General features: G+C 41.6%; 1 long non-coding RNA gene across 1 annotated transcript in view; it reads right to left on the bottom strand.

The window, feature by feature from the left end:
- Positions 1 to 2,843: 2,843 nt before the first annotated feature.
- LOC134475786 (uncharacterized) overlaps positions 2,844 to 16,839 on the bottom strand; it is a 31,782-nt gene continuing 17,786 nt past the window's right edge. The window contains exons 2-3 of the long non-coding RNA XR_010047030.1: positions 7,764 to 7,867; positions 2,844 to 3,167 (exon numbers count right to left, since the gene is read on the bottom strand). This is a non-coding gene — a long non-coding RNA (uncharacterized LOC134475786). The remainder of the gene's footprint in view (positions 3,168 to 7,763; positions 7,868 to 16,839) is intronic.

The raw sequence follows: 16,839 nt of genomic DNA on the forward strand, positions 1-16,839 counted from the left end.
GCAACCATTCATGGCATCAGAAGACAGCAAAATTAGCAAACAAGGAGGGGAGAAACAAAACTCCTTTTATCTTATACAGACTTCTGAGGTTAGGGTGGTGCCAATCCAATTGGTAGACTGACCCAGCAATCACCCACCCAGCACTGAACCATCAATCAACCACAAACTCTAGATTCAACTACTTTCAAAAAATCCCCATCTCAAAGTGCAGGGGGCTTTGAGGGGACATCTAGACACAAACCATAACATGGGGGAAAGACATCCAAAATCAGTTTCACTTGGTTAATAGGGTATCAGCAGGGCTGGTACCTCTGGAGGGTCCAGGAGGAAAATCTGTCTTCTTACCTTCCCTAGCTTCTAAATGTTGCTGATATTCCTTGGTTTTTGGCCCCTTACTTAATCTTCAAAGCCAGCAGCATGGTGTTATCACATCCCCTTCACTGACTCTGTCTCTTATAAGGAGGATGGTATTTACATTGGCCTACTGGAGAGGCCAAGATAACCTCTCCATCTAAAAGTCTTCAATTTAATTACACCTACAGATTTCCTTCTGCCATAAAAGTGATAAAATTACAGGTTGTTGAGACTCAGATGTGCACATTTTTGAAGGGAGAGTATTATTCAGTCTACCACAGTAACTGGCAGTTCTTATCTACAACACGAGAAGAACAGAACAAGCTCCAAGTTGTAATTTGTAAAACAACAAAAACCATTCATGTTAGCCAGAATGTGAGGGGTGTTTGGCCGTGTTGTGTTTTGGACATCGCTGTTGTTCTTGTCTGTGTTTAATATGATTATGGAGGTGTCTAATTTTGTCTTAAACCATCGTGGAAACAGACTAGTATTGTCTGATGTTACATTTCTGTGAAGCTGTTTATGTTCGACAGGAGAACATGGCTGCTGAGCTGCAGATGACATGCCTGCTCCTAGCTGTCAGGGCCTGCTTTATTCTTTTTCATGATGATGAATTCTTTGAAAAACTATAAGACAGTCTGCGGAGGTAGGGAAGATTGTTGTGCAGTGTGCTTGTATTTTGCAGGCATAGTCAAGGAGGGCATCACTGATGAAGCTGACATTTGAGCAGAGGCTTGAAGGGTCTGAAAGCAGAGCTTCTGTGTCACGAGGAGGTGGAGAATTCCAGGCAGAAGGATAATCAGGAAATAACCCTGAGACGGAAATGTGCTCTTGCATGTGACAAATAGAATGGAGTTGGTGATGTCTCCAAAAGTTTTGTCCTGAGCAACTGGAAGGGTGGGGCCTTTGTTTATTGAGATGAGAAAGATTGCATTTCATTGCAGGCAGAGTTTAATTCTTAAAATAAGCCTGATTTTAAGCTAGCTTAAGAATTTTTTTAAAAATGAAAATAATAGTTTCCATGTATCTCAGTCTCTTTTATTCTTAATATGCAATAGTGTATATTTGTCACAATAAATGATTGAATGTTGATGTACTGTTATTACCTAAGGCCCAGGTGTTATTCATGTTTCCTTAGTTTTTATCTAATGTCCCTTTTCTGCTGTGGGGTCCATTCAAGGTGCCACTTCATATTAGTTGTCATGGCTCCTTAGGTGCCTCTTGACTGAAGCAGCTTCTCAAACTTTCCTTGTTCTTGACGTCCTTGACAGTTTTGAAAAATGCTGATAAAATATTGCATAGACCATTCTTCAGTTAGGACTTGTCTGATGTTTTCCTCGTGATTAGACTGGGGATATAAATTTTGGAGTAAGACAAAGTACCCTTCTCATCACTTCACACCAAGGGTACAAACTATCAACATGCCTTGTCATGATGATGTTAACCTTGAGCATTCACAGAAGGTAGTGTTTTTCACATTTATTGTTTCTTCTGTAAAGCTGCAGGTTTTGCCCCCTTTCTGTGTTATACTGTTTGGAAGGAAGTTATCATGGGCAGCCTACAATTAAGGAATCTCACTAATGCAAAGTATCCAGGTAAATTATTTGGAATTAGTCTGTGTTTATCTAGTACCCTCCATTTACTTATTTACTCAATTATTTATATCAGTATGGACTTGTGGGTTATTTTATACTTTAATAACACATTATTTATTATATTTAACAAATGTTCTAGCCTCGAATAGTGGGAGCTCTTTCATTTGATTCTAATGGCTTTTGACATTTCCCCAAAGTTATAATTAAGCACGCATGCTGAGGGGTGGGGTCGCATGTGTATTTAGTACTTTCCTAGTTTTTGGCACTATAATATGCTTCAGACTTGTCTTACCTATTATTTGCATTAACCCTAGACACAGCTATTGCTCCAAGGAGCTCAGGCACCCTTTTACTGGAGAAAAGTATAAGAAACCATGGTCTGGATGTCAGATGTGTTTGCTGCTGGTGGGATGCTTTTGCTTCTGGTCCAGGAACTGATCCTGGTAATATTAAGTTAAAGCATTTCAGAGAGGAATATGGATCAAGAGAAGGATTTCTAATTAATCTTTTTTTTTTTTTTGGTATCAGTGATCAAACTCATAACCTCAGCTTGCAAGGCAGGTGCTTACGCAGTTGAGCTAAATCCCTGGCCATTAACTAATCATTTTTTACAGGCAGCTGTTATAATATGCTTTATGCTTATGGTAATAACCCAGTTAGAGAAGAAAATAGATGATTCCACCAAAAGAGGAGACAATGACTGCAGTGTTATATATATATATATATATATATATATATATATATATACACACATATATATGTATTTGCTCTTACTCTGTTAAGTGCTTTATCTAGATTATTAAATATTCACGTAATTCTACAAGGTATATTAAGAAACTGAGGCTCAGAGTGGTAAAGCAATTTAATCAAGGTTAAACAATTCATGAGTGGCAGATCCAAGATTCAAATCTAGATTTCTGACACCAAAATCCATGATCTTAGTGTGACCTTTTTTTTAAATCCTTGGGAAATTCCCTCTTTTCTTTATTTACTTCTTTTTCTTCAGGTGAAAGAGTCTTCACAACAGTGGACATAGTGACCTTTTCTTAGCCTAGACTTTGAAGTCCTCTCCTTCTCCAGGACTACATGAAAAACCAATACTTCCCGAGGCCTTTGAAATTTTTCACATGTTCCTCTCTTCCAATGAGGGGCCCAAGATGTTCCATGCCTCTCTTCCGCCTCTCTTCCTCCCTGTCTTCATCCATCCATCCATTCATCCTAGAAATACAATGAGCACCTGATATGTGTCAGATGCTGGGGATGCAATGGAAAATTAAGTTGACATAATTCATGCCTGCTCTTCTGAGACTTAAAGTTTCCTTTTTTTAGGACTTTTAGACAGGAGTGGCTAATTTCATGATGGGAAGCAACGGTGACCTTTTACTGCTCTGTGGGCTAAGGCAGATAAGATGAAGGCAAAGGTTGGGTGCTGAACCACAGGGAGAGGTGGGGGCTGAGCTGAACTGCAAAGCATACGGCCCACCTAGGGGACCAGTCACTTCCCAAACGAGCCGAATAAGGTCCTGAGCCCTAGTGTTAGAATTGCATTTCGCCAAAAGAAGATAGAAGTGAGTGCTTTTATGTGAGAGCTCCCAATTTTAAGATTTTGGTAGTTTATTCTCATAACCTCTCTTCTCCCCACTTCCCTATTTGCCCCCCTCCCTGCTTTGAGTCTCCTCTAATCTACGGGGTGTACTTCTCAATGTTTGGTTTATTATAATCCAGTTACTTAGGTAAGCACAGCAATCCCTATTTAATGAATATTATTTTCTCCTTGTGGCTCTTTGGTCTTTTTTTAATGTAAGATTAGAATTTCAGTCCTGGAAGTGTTGTCATTTCCCTGAAATATGCTTGTCTGGTAGTTCAAATACTGCCCTACACCTAGAGCATATATGCATAAATGTATTTTCAGTTAAATAGGTGTTAATTTTTCAATAGTTAGCTTTAATCCTTAAAAGTCACCTTGTCTATGAAAAATGTCAGGAAAAATGGATGATAGGAAAATTGAAGGCTTCCAGAGTCCACCGTGAGAGAAATAGTAGGAGCTGAAGGGCCTGGAATTGGGGCACAGACAGTCTTCCCTGTCTGGGTCACTGAGTTGAATCCAGCCCAAGGCAAACTGTCTAGAACGTGTAAGCATCAACAGCTGCGCGGTGGACCATGTGCGAGGGACGTGGGCTCTGTCTGCGGTCATAGAACTTTCCTACCCCTCCCCGTGCTATGGTGCCGTCCTTCAGACCATTCTGTGAACACTGCCAGCTCTCTCATCCCTTGGTCACTGGATGTAGAAACAGAGAGAGAAGGAAGAGAGGATGCCATGTTTAGATGGTCTAAGAAGCCAGGGTTCAAGTTTTTGTCTTGAGCTCAGGTTCTTTGCTAGCTATGTCTAAGATGTTGCTTCCTTCATGTTAGGTGTTCCTGGGTTGCTATTAGGGTCCTTACTATATCTTTGTACCAACTGTACTATTATTTACTATTATACTATTATTTACTACTATACTATTATTACTAGTTAAGAAACTGACCCATAGTTTTACTAAATAATTAATTTTATAAGGCATACTTAACTCATTACATTAATAAAAAGCCAAGACTGCTTGCCTTAAGTAGAAGGCAACCATATAGTACAATAATAAGTCACATTCCTATTATAGTTTTATCAATATTTATCCACATATGAGTTACACTTATAGTGCATATAATTTGTGGACTATATGAGGGCTATGTCAATCTGGGAGGAAAAGGAAAGATTGTTTCTGCTCTGTTTATCCCCTGATGACAGGTCAGATTCACCATTCTTCTGTGTCTTTTTTTGGGAAGCTAGTGGTTCATTAATTTGTTCATTCAGTTAAGCCTCTATTCCAAGCCCAGCAAAGGTCTCAAGCCCTACGATTCTTTCTGATTTTAGCTTGATAGGTCATGAATGTTGGCGTGCTTTGGCCTGGGTTTTTTTTGTGTCTCCAAGGCTGATAGCTGGGCTGATGCTTAGACAGGACACACCACAACAGTCGCACCAGCTCTGCAGCCAGCACCTATCTGGAGTGCCAGGTGGTTCAGGTGGGTTTGGTCCAGCTGGATTTGTTGTTGAATGTTTGAATATCACCCTAAATGGCAGGTAATAGAAAAAGATTCAAATTAATGTAAACAAAAGTAAATGTAATGGAAGGAAATGAGGGCTAATGGATTTCTTTGGAGGCTGAAGAACTTAGATTGGGAATGGGGTGCAAACAAGGCAGCATGGCCATGCAGGGATGCCAGGACTCATCAACATGGTTAGAACCCGAACACTGGTCAGGAATAGACCCATCAGGCCCAGGATCGTGGGCCTTCTTCTCAGGAGTAAAACTCTAGGGCAGTAGTTCTTGAGTGCTATAGGCTGTGGTCACAGGGGCTCACTTTGATTGCAAAGGGCAAGACCCAGATCATTATCCCAAAGAGGAAAAGACAAGTTTCCAAAAGGCAGTGGGTGGTTTTAGAAGCTGGAAGAGAATTCTAGTGGTCAGAACCACTTAGTATTTTTGATGTTTTGGGGTGCACCCTTAAACTCCCTAGAGGGGTTACTTGCTGGGGCTTTGGAGCTGCTTTATCCATTGTGGCTCTGCCAGGAGAAATGGCACATTGAGTCGCAACCAGAGGGAGACACAGATTGTCAGTGAAGCCAGAAATAGTTTGAGAATGGATTTTGCTAGAGAAAAATGATCTAATGTGTTAGAGGTTTTCCAACTTTAGCCATTTGAAATATAGTGATATGATACCCCCTACACACACTGCAACAAAACAGAACGAAGCATAAAAGCTCATGAAACTATACTTATCCTACTGATAAATACACTCTGCATTTTAATTCCATTGTTCTCTCCATTGTTTTATTTTAAAATGCTGGTCACCCTTACTAGTATTGATTTTGCATGGATCCACAGTTTATTTTTTTAAACTGATGCATGTTTTTAGTACGTAAAATTTACACTTGTTTGAGGAGATTGCTACATGTGTAACATATCTTAATTTTAAAATGTTTTTATACACAAACATTTTGTTGAGAAGCCATTTCAGATCTGAACACAAAATTTCTAGTGGAGTTTTCAGCCTGAAAAATATAAATTGGAATGATGTGTTTGACTTAATGGAAGAAAAGCTTGAGGAATATGTTTTATCCATATCATATCCAAGATGTGATTATAATATGGTACATCTTACTTAAAAATTAAAATATTGATTGCTTATTTCCATAGGGACTACATTTTTATATTTTATAAATTATAAGAAAATAAACCCATACTTCAGATATTAAGAAATACTTAGTGGGCTGGGGGGCGGACTCAGTGGTGGAATACTACTCTAGCACATGTGAAGTTGTGGATTTGATTCCCAGCACCACACACACACACACACACACACACACACACACACACATAATAATTAGTAGCATTCAAAAAAAGCAGCATTATATTATTATTAGGCAAACATTCATTTAGTTTCTTTTTTTCCTTGGAAAGTCTTTTAAAGCTAATGTCTTAATATGTTCACGTGTCTGCAGTATGAAAAGGGTGGTATCTGGATATAGTTTATTGATCTCCTCAGGAGAATCTAGGATCTATACATTTTGCTGGAAATGCCATTTTCACATTTATATTACAGTTATCTATTTTTTATTAGTCCATGTTTGCGGTCCCTAACGTTTATGTTCCTTGGGCAGAGCTGGTCCGTATAGACACCACATCTTCATTCCGTTTTTTATCTGCTTTGCCTCCCATCCCTACTCCCTCTGCATCTCTTGATCCCATTCTCACTTGAGAAAGATCTGTCTCCATACTTCCTATTATTTATCTTTTATTTTGTTCTTTAATTATACTTTGGGCATCTCATATGAGAAACACTGTGTGATGTTTAAGCTTATATGTCTGGTTTATTTCACTTAACATTATAGTCTCAAGATGCATCTATTTTGTTCTTTATCTTTATTTTATTTTATTTTTTGAGACAGGGTTTCACCACGCAGTTCAGGCTGGTCTTAAACTCACTGTGTAACCCTGGATGGCCTTGAACTCACAGTGATCTTCCTGCCTCAGTCCTCTGACTGCTGGAATTACAGATGTGTGCCACCATGCCTGTGAGCACAGCTGGCCATTTTCTTACAAATGACTCAAATGTATCCTTCTTCACCACAGAATAGAGCTCTGTTGTGTGTAAATATCTCATCTTATTTACCCGCTCATCTGCTGGTGGACATACAGAGCGTTTCCATGATTTAGCTGTTGGAAATTGTGTCCGTGCCGGCGTGGCTGTGCTTGCATTCACAGCAGTGATGGAAGCTCGCTGTCTAGAAATACCCAAAGCTTACTGGTTTTACTAGTAAAGGCAGAGGAGGCGGGAACTGGAGAATAAATAAAACCAAAGCTTGAGAAGCTAATCAGTGAGCTATGAAGAGGAGAGAAACCGAGAAAGGAGGTCCTCCTGAGGAATAAAGTAAGTTAATAGTGTTAAGAACAAGGAGCCAGAATAAATGAAAAAGAAGAATCAGAAAAAGAAGCAAAAAGATTAATGGAGGGCAAAGTACAGGAAATAAAAATATAAGAAAGAAATAGGGGAAAAGTTGAAAGGAAAAAAGAGAAATAGCAAACAATGAAAAGAAGAGGTAAAAAGGACAAAAAAACCTCCAAATGCCCAAAATGCCTGATGAAGAAAAGAAAAAAATTAAAAATAGAAAAATTTTTAAAAGATGGGTCAAAGAAAAATTTCCCGTGTCTTTGAATGAGTGTTTTCCCCCCAAGATTTAGTCTTAGGACCCCGCCAGTCAACATTTTCTTCACCTACCTTTAGGGTCTGCGGGTTTTTGAAGTCCCCACAATGCACCGGAGCCCCTCCATCCATGCACCCCGGACTGTGTTACAGTCCAAGCCAAGATGTGTCCTTGTTCCCTTTGGAAGATGGAAATACAGTTAGCTCTCTGGTCTCTGCTGGATGTAGGCCATGGGGTAGGGGTTCAAGTGCACTGTTGATCTTAATGTGGATAGTCCCAGGGTCTTGTTGCTCCTCTCTTTTTGCAAGCAAAAATGTCCTCGGTCAGGATCAGCTCGGTTGATTAGTCCTCACAACTGCTGCTCCATGCCAAGGGGAAGCAAAGTAATGTGGAGCTGGCTTGGACTGGTGGATGGTCTCACCCTTGGGGCGAGGGCAACATGTACCCTGTGTGGTCCTGCTTGTTTACACAGAGCGGAGGGACACCATCTGATCAGGTCTGAAATGTCCAGGGATGATGAGGGGCTGTGGGGACCCAGGAAAGCTCTCCACTGTAGGGAAAATGTATCCTGGGAACACCTGGAGAACAGACCCTCCTGTGGGCCTCTGTGCTCCTTTCTTATTTGGGAATTTAGTACTGGTTTTCAGAGACCCTCAGGGTAGGAGCAAAACTCCAGACACAGGAATTATGCACCCAAAGCACAAAACGCAGACTTGGAGGAGAAAACCGACCACCTTAATTATTTTCAGTCCTTTTCTCCTTGCTCTGCTCCTTCCTAGGAACCCTTTCTCCTTCCCCAAAGCCTCTTTATTTCGCTTTTAATTTATTTGTAACTGATGATCTCATATGAAAGAAACCATATACTATTTGACTTTCTGCGTCTGACTTATTTCATTTAACGCCCCTCGGACAGTGGTGTTAAATTTTACTAAAATGACTTGAATTCATCCTTCTTTATGACTGAATAAAATTCCTCTGTTAGATACACTGCCTTTTCTTTATCTAGTCAATCATTAATAGATCTGCAGTTTTCAAACACTGACATGGAAGGTCCAGATTCAAAGCTGGCCCCTCTGCCATGCTCGCTGCCTGTGGGGCGCTCCACAGTGCTGATCTCTGCCCACAAAATCAACCATGTGTGTAAGACAAAGCATCTTGAGACCTCTTGAGTTACCTCCCAAAAGTTGGACCCTCCTGGTGTTTCCCCCTTTCCCTAATCTGAAGAAATATTCCCCGATTATAATGCTGGCTGTGTCTAAGCAGAATTGTGTGCACCTAGTTGTGTGCCAGCCATTAGCTGCTGCCCCGAGCACTCTGCATAAATCACCTTTTTAAAATCCTTATCACAACACTTCACAAGAAATAGAAACATGCTCATCCTTACTTTTTGTACAAATAAATTTGATGCTCAAGGAGATTTTATAGCTTATTCAAGGTCACATAGCTTTGTAGAGTTGGAGTTGAGATTTAAACCCAGAGTTCTTCTAACTTCAAATTTTTTAAAATAAGTATTTCTCCTTAAGCCATATAAGGCTGGGGGCTGAATAATTTAGATAAACCCCAGAGCAAAATATTTGCTTTCTCATAGAAATTCCTAGTTTTCTTTCCAAATAACAGTACTCATCCCGGGCCCAGAGCTTCTGGTGGGTTGTCACAGCACACAGCTGCACGTGAGGCTCAGGGTGGGTGCCGGCCAACACTGATGACTGAGCCTTGCTGACTGCCAGAGACACATTCCTCTGAACCCCAAGGGCCCTGCCATCTGGAGAGATGCTTCTCTTTTAGGGATTGCTAAACCCAGCAGCCCCTCCATAGCAGCAAACATACCTTCCACACGCCTGTCGGTTGGCTTAGAAGAGATTAAACCAAGAAAAACAGCCAACTCGAGAGAGCAGGAAGACAACACAAGTGTTCAAAGAGCACCTACGTTTGCAGTCCCCTAAATACACAGCAGGCTTAAACGAGGGCTTCCTGTACCTACAAAAATGGTTGCTATTACACCAGCACAGGCATTCTGAAGGTCACCTGGGCGTGGCAATATTTTACAATCCAGACAGCTGACAGAGACCCAGTGCCTCCCCGCTTCTTCTTTCCTAATAACTGTTTACTTCTTCTCATCCTCCCCTGACATTTATGGAGTACCTAGTTATACGAGCAGAAAAATAAAGCAAGGCTCGGTTACTATTGAGGCGGATGCAGTCGGCTCCCTTCCAGAACCGCCTGGTACAGGGCTTTGTGTCTTGCCTAAGGCATCACCTTTCTCTTTCTGTTCTTCTGTTCTCTTTCTGCAAACTCCTCCTTGTGCTCCCCAGGGATAAAGACAAATTAATGTGTGTAGTGGAGACCAGCGCGTGGTGCCAGCAGGATTTTAAGGCAGTCAGTTTTCTCTGGGTAGAAATGATAGGCTTAGCTCCTCATGGTTCCTCAACTGCTAGTCAAACATGCTAATTAGAACCCCACAAATGAGCAAAGGCTCCAAAGAGGGTGGTTTAAAGCTGGATGAGCACAGAACACTATTCTGGACTCCACTTTTCCTGTTGCTTAAAGCCTCCTTCCCTCCATTTCTCCTCAGTAAGTACTGATATACCGTCTCAACCTGTGTTCTCTTGCTTGCTACAAGGGATGATAATCTATGCTTTTCCTGACAATGTCTTGCCATCATCTTTATTATGCTTGACAAGTAATACATCACTTTGGTGTCTGATCAATTCATATTCTGTAAGAGTTGGTATTGATATCTCTGTTGATCATTATATGACTGCTCGTGGTAGGGGGGCTGAACACATGTTTATGGAATTACATAATTTTAAAAATGGTGTGAGCAACTACCCAAGTGAGAGTCTTAGTGCCTAGATGTTGAATAAAGCCCATGTCTATCTAGAAATCTTTCTGTGTTCCTGGATAGTATCAGATGGACGGTTCTCAAAGGTACTCATGAGATCTCTTGAGTCCATCAACAAACACATCTCTGGATCAGGGCAAAGTTGTATCAGCTAGTTGATCATCACAATCATATCTGACAATGTGCTCCTTGTCATAGGACCTAATCATAAGGAAATCTAAACCTAAGAAAAAAATTCAAATGTTACAGTGAGAGAAATTTTGGAGACATTTGGATATACCTTTGTAGTTATATGAAGGATTACTACAGCCTTATTTCATGATCTGGTAAATATTAGTTTTCAGTAATATGTCCTAGAACTTCACAATTCGGACTCCCCTTCAGGACCCCAAGCTGCCCCCAGGTTCTTATCAGTTTAGAGTTGAAAAAACATTAGATATAACTGAATCTAAGTCATCCTGTTTCACAGATGAATATTGAACTAACTGAATCCCCTTCCTTTAGTCTTCTTTCCTTCTTCTTTTGGGAGAAGGGATTGAACCCAGGTTCTTGGCACTGAGTTACACCCCTCCCTTTGAAGTTTCTATTTTGAGACAGCTGTTCCTAAGACACTAAGGTACCTGGGCTTTGGTTTCCTGAATGCTGGGATCATAGGCATGCACCTTTGTGTATTGAAAATCTACTAGAAACCAGGAACTGAACTCAGTGCTGCCAGACCATGGCTGGTACACTCTTTGCCCTTATGTCATTTGTATTCCGATGGGGAGGAAGTCACTCAAAAGAGCAAAGAGTAAGATCCTCTGAGACAGTGGTGAATACCGGGAGAGTGCCTGGGAGGGGATGGACCCAAGAACAAGGGAATAGTCTCTGTAAAGAATAATATTCAAGTTGGGCTCTGACAAAAAAGAATCCAGCCTTGTAAAGCTCAAAGTGAAAAAGTTTCTGACTGCTTCTCTCACAAATATCACAAGATGGGAATAAATTGTTACACTCAAGAACAGGAAGAAGCCCAATGTGATTGGATCACAATGTTAGCGAGTTAGGAGAGAGATTTAAGATGGGAAAGATGGGCAGTGTCACATCAAGTACACTTCCATAAGTCATGGTGTTTTTTAAATTTCATTTTTTGTGCAATGGGGAGCCATTATGATTTAAGCAGGAAAGTAAAACAATACAATTTTTAAAGGACTGTTTTGTCTTTGGCTGTCTAAGGAAAATAGTTCACAGGAGAGTGACAAAGAAAAAGCATGCAGTATAGGTAAGAAAGAGGATATGTGATGATCGAAAACAAACCTAAATCTTCAATGATGCAGTGAGACAGTGGAAGAGCCAGGGGCAACAAATACTAACAACAAAGGGATTTGGTGCCATTGGGAAAAAATATCATTCACTAAGTGTTTCATGTTTTCCAGGCCCTTTGCTATATAATTTATAAACACCATTCTATTTCATCACAATTTTTGAGATAGGCTCTCTTACTGTCCCTATTTTGCAGATAAGCAAAACAAAGCTTCACAATTTTAAGTATTCTGGCCATGTTCACACCGATAGCAAGTGACAGAGTGGTAAAGGGGGGACTGAAACTCAAACTAGTCCAACTACCTGATTCTATAAGCCACAAAAGCAGTCCTACTGCCTGCAATGAGGGACCGTATAGCTCAGTGGTTTTGCAGGTGGGTGTCGAGGCCAGGAAACCCGCATTCAGCGTCTGTGCTGCCAGGCAAGCAAGGAACTCTGCATTCAAATCCTTGATATCTTATTGACTTTGTGATCTTGGGCAAGTAATTTCATTAACTTCTTATTGCCTGTATTTCCTGATCTATAGATTGAGAATAGTAACAATAATAGATTCTAGCTCATGGGGTTTCTAAACCAGCAAGCCTTCAGTAAACAGCATCATGATTATTAATCATAGCAGGTGAATGGGAGCCAGGTATCAGCTTCTACAATCCCAGGGCTTAACCCAGATTAGTGCTCAAGGTGGGGTGGCAGGAAGTGATCATTTACTTGAAGTCCTATGAGATCCTTACTGATTCTGATTCCAAAGGAGGTGGAGGAAGCACACAAGTATCCACCTCAGCCAGAGTTCCCAAGGCATGAGTGAGTCTTCCATGGAAGTCCTGATCCAGCCAGAGGGCAACTCAGTGTCTGCCCGAGTTCCATCAGGCAGGTGCCGGGGAAAGGAGTCATCAGAAACAAGTCCTGTAGAATGGACTAAAAATCCGGTGGTGATTGGGGAAGTTGTTTGAAGAGATGCTTCCCACCTCCCAAATGAAAGCAGAGGAGAAAACATTAAAAGATTTTCATCTCTAGGCAACGGTTCAGAGAGACCCAGATGCTACACACAAGGAACTAAGGACCTGGTGAGTGAGATTCCAGAATTTTTTGAAATGGCTGCAATTTTTGGTATATTATAAACCTCCTCATTCCCCAGTTCTTTATGGTGATCATGAATAAGTGGGCAGACATACGATGCTAGGGCTTTATCCTTACAAAAAATCAAGGAGTGGGGAAGCCCAGATGCCATGATACAGCCCCAATTTACAGAATAAAGAGAGGAAAAGATGTCAATTCTATGGATGAGGAAAAGAAAGGAAAAATGCCAAACTAGCTCTAATAATTAGCCTTGAGCCTGGGGTAATCAGGAAGTCCTTTATAGGATCTGTGAAATAAATCCAAGTTCCTGCTTTCTACTGGCTCTTCAGCTTTTGTGCGCTTCCCGAAGACGACCAGCAGGGGGCAGTGTAGCCAGCACATTACCTGTGAGTGAGGGGCTGTCTGCTTTTATACAAGGGTCTGGGGAAGTCTGCAGCCGGAAACTGCGTGTGCCCGTGCAGGTTCTGAGCAGAAAACTCCATCTTTTCACTTTTCTCTGGGAGCTGGCTCTTTTTCTGTATGTCTTCTGCTTCCTTGCACCCCTCTGCTCCCCCTTGTATCTTCATAGCTTGCCTTTTGTCTTGGGAAGCGCATTCACACCCTTTGCCTCCTCCTTCTTCCCAAGCTTTCTCTGTGAGATGTGAGATCATCTCTGATGATTTTGCAGACGAAGAATCAGAGGCCTTGAGAGGTAGCTCTTTTCTCCAATCTGCTTGTAGAATGTGCAAGCTGATGGTCAGATTTATATTGTTTATTGCTGCAGAGAAAGCTGCTGCTCCACTATGGCCCTGCCCATCTTTGGAATTGCGGCAAAAGCTGCCAAAGCAATACACTGAGAAAGGGCTTGTTTGGAGCCATGGACTCTGGGGGCCTATCCATTTCATTAAGTCCTCTACTGAAAGGACGGAGAGTCCAAGGGCCAAACCCTTTGAATACACACTTGGGACAAGTTGGAAATAGTTCTTTCATTATGCTTTGTAAGAGAAGAAGCCACTGACAGAAACCAGGGTTCATTTGGCTGGGCCAAGCCACGAAATGCTAAGACTACGTCCATTATTCAGGAGTGTGGAATTGTGAGCAAGTTTCTTTAAACCTGTTTCCTTTCATGCAAGGGATGATTGTGATTGTGTCTCTCATAGAGAAGTGAGAGAGCCTACTGCATATTTTCCATCAACCAAAACTGCTATTTTCATAACTATGCTTTATGAAAGACCGATTTTACCACTGGCCCCAATTAATGACACCTTGTAGGTGCGCCCTTTGCAATGAGATGTTATAATCCCTTTTCATTCTGAATGCAGGCTGACCTTAGATCGTGCTTTGGCCAATAAGTTGCAGCCAAAGTGTTAGCCTCAAGCCTAGTCTCCAGGCCTTTGAACTCTTTTGCTCCGCTGCCACCTATGGAAAATCCAGACTGGCCTGCTGAAGCAGTAGAATTACATGAACCGAAGCCCTGGTTCATGAGGCCATAAGACCAGGATCAGCCCAGAGACTCTCGATCACATGAGTGAGCAGGCCTAGCCTACCATCAGAGCTGCCTCCCTGATCCACATCTGACCTCACGTCCATAAGTAAGTCCATCTAAGACCAGAAGAGGTGCCGGGCTGACCCTTACAGACCCATGAGCAATTGTAAATACTTATTATTTAGAGGTACTGTCTTAGTTACTTTTTTACTTGCCGCTGAAACAAAATACCTGACGCACAAAGTTAAGGAAGAAAAGGTTTATTTTTTACAATTCTTGGAGGTTTCAGTCCATACTCAGTTGGCTCCAAGGCAGCATGGCATGATGGTTCATGGTGGCTGCAAACAGGAAGGCCCTAGCCACTAAGAGAGAGAGACACACCTTCTTACTGCTGGTATATCTATCCTGACTCCACCCCTGGGCGGGTGAAACACACCACCAATCTGAGTGCTAGACAATGAACCAATCACAAATGCTAGAACTGGTCGAATTGCATGAGGCTTAGGGGCCCCTGACATAAACCATGACAGGTGCTTAGTTGTATCAGTAGCTGTCGATACACTAAATAGTTTTACCCTACAGTTTTGGAATACACTAAAGTTTTACATAGGTTCATTGAAGGAGGGAGAACAAGTTGGGTAGGACTATTTGGAAGTTAACCAACTATATTGCCAAATACTGAAGGCAGTAATGATGTTACCACGGTCTTAAATTTAGTGATTGGTGCGTGGAGGATCGGAGGAAGCAATGGAATAAAACAGACCTGGTTCCAAATTCCTGCTGCATCTCTGACCAACTTTCAAAATTTTCTATGCTTCAATTTTCTCTTTGTAAAACAGTTAATAAATGGGAGTGTTGTGAAGACAAAATAGGATATATAAAGTGTTTAATATGGGCTTGGCACATAGCACTCAATAATTATTAAGCTCCCTTATTAATAATGATGAATTAAATCTCCAAAGAAGTCTCTCCACACCACCCTGAAGTTGCTGCAGGTCCAACTGATATCCCAGGGCAGGATTTTTGCAACCTATTCATCTAAAACTTTGAAAAAGTTTTGCATATTTTCTCTTCTTTTTTAAAAAATAAAAAAAGTAACATATTTTGCATGGTAACTCCAAACTTCTCCTAGAAGAAAACTCCTGATTCAAAAACATTTGGATTGTGAGTTAAAAATACACGTTTTAAACTCTACTGCATTGAAGTTACCCTTGTTTTTTTAGAAAGGAGCGGTGCACACTGTGCATTATGATAAGACAGGGGCATAAATCTTTTTTGTGGTGAGTTGCAACAACTTCCCTTGTATTTTGTTGAATTAGGATGCAGGGCAATTGTCCACAATATCTAACATGAGCCTATGCAGTTCTCATGCAAAGGCTGAGCTCGACAGAAGCCCTCAAAAGGAAGCCAGAGTTTGGTTTAATGTTGAGGGAGAGACTTCAGGGATTAGTTCCTTGCTGGCTTTCAGAGCACGCTTATTGTTGTGTGTTCCTGGTGCAGAAAGAAAATTGTAGAGGAGATGGGGTGGCCAAGTGGGAATTCTTCCCCATTTAGAGAGAAAAGCTGTGTCAACTTCTTGTTCCCAAGTAGAACCGAACTGTGAGACCATTCATTCACTTTATTGACTCTCGGTTGATTTAATTTAAAAAACAATAAAAATAGACTCAACCCTCTCTCCAGACACTGCCCTTGGGCTTTCGTTTCATCGAGGTCACATCACTGGAATATGTGCTACCAGTCATATACTTGAAAATGCCCGTAAAACTCTGCACATACTATCAAGAGAGTCACAGTTCCAAGGGCCCGTCCAGGTGCTCTGGGGGCCTAGAGCACAGGTTCTGTTTTAGACAAAGTAGTAGGTTTCCTAAATCCCATTACTTAGGAAAGTCTTTTCCCATTTCTTTCTTACACAGGTCAGATGTCGGCTTTTCATTGTTGTCTAGAACACTTATGCGTATTCTTCCAGGGAGCTCAATGAATGATCCAGAAAAGCACTGGACATTGTCACCAAATCCTCACCAGGGAATTGTCTGCTGGAGAGACTGATTTCCCAGTGGGCTCCAGAGAAACTGCCATCACACAGAGGTGTCTGTGCTGGGCTGCCCCCGAGACCCCATTCCTGGCCCCTGGAGGACCTCAGCTAGGCTGTGTGGCCAGTCTAGCTCCAGAGGTCAGCAGCGTGACAGAGCGGGCAGCTGGTGAACACCCCACATCCAGCAGTGGGTTCCCTCTGAGTTAGCTGGTGTTTGGATTTTTCTGGTTGCTAAATATTATAAATCTCTTCCCCGATTGGAAGTGACAGAATACTAATGCGTGTATTGTATCTCTCCAGCCCAAGGGAGGATCCACCGCCAATCTGTCTTTCTGTCTCTGTCTTTCTCTCTCTTGCTCATATCTGGCCATCTCTACTTATCAGAGCACGGCAGAGATAACTTCCAATTAGTGTCGTTTCATTTCAAGCCTGTAG

The sequence above is a fragment of the Cavia porcellus genome, unplaced genomic scaffold, assembly GCF_034190915.1.
Source record: "Cavia porcellus strain 051 isolate PalLab524CR breed Dunkin Hartley unplaced genomic scaffold, mCavPor4.1 scaffold_4, whole genome shotgun sequence".
Lineage (NCBI taxonomy): Eukaryota > Metazoa > Chordata > Mammalia > Rodentia > Caviidae > Cavia > Cavia porcellus.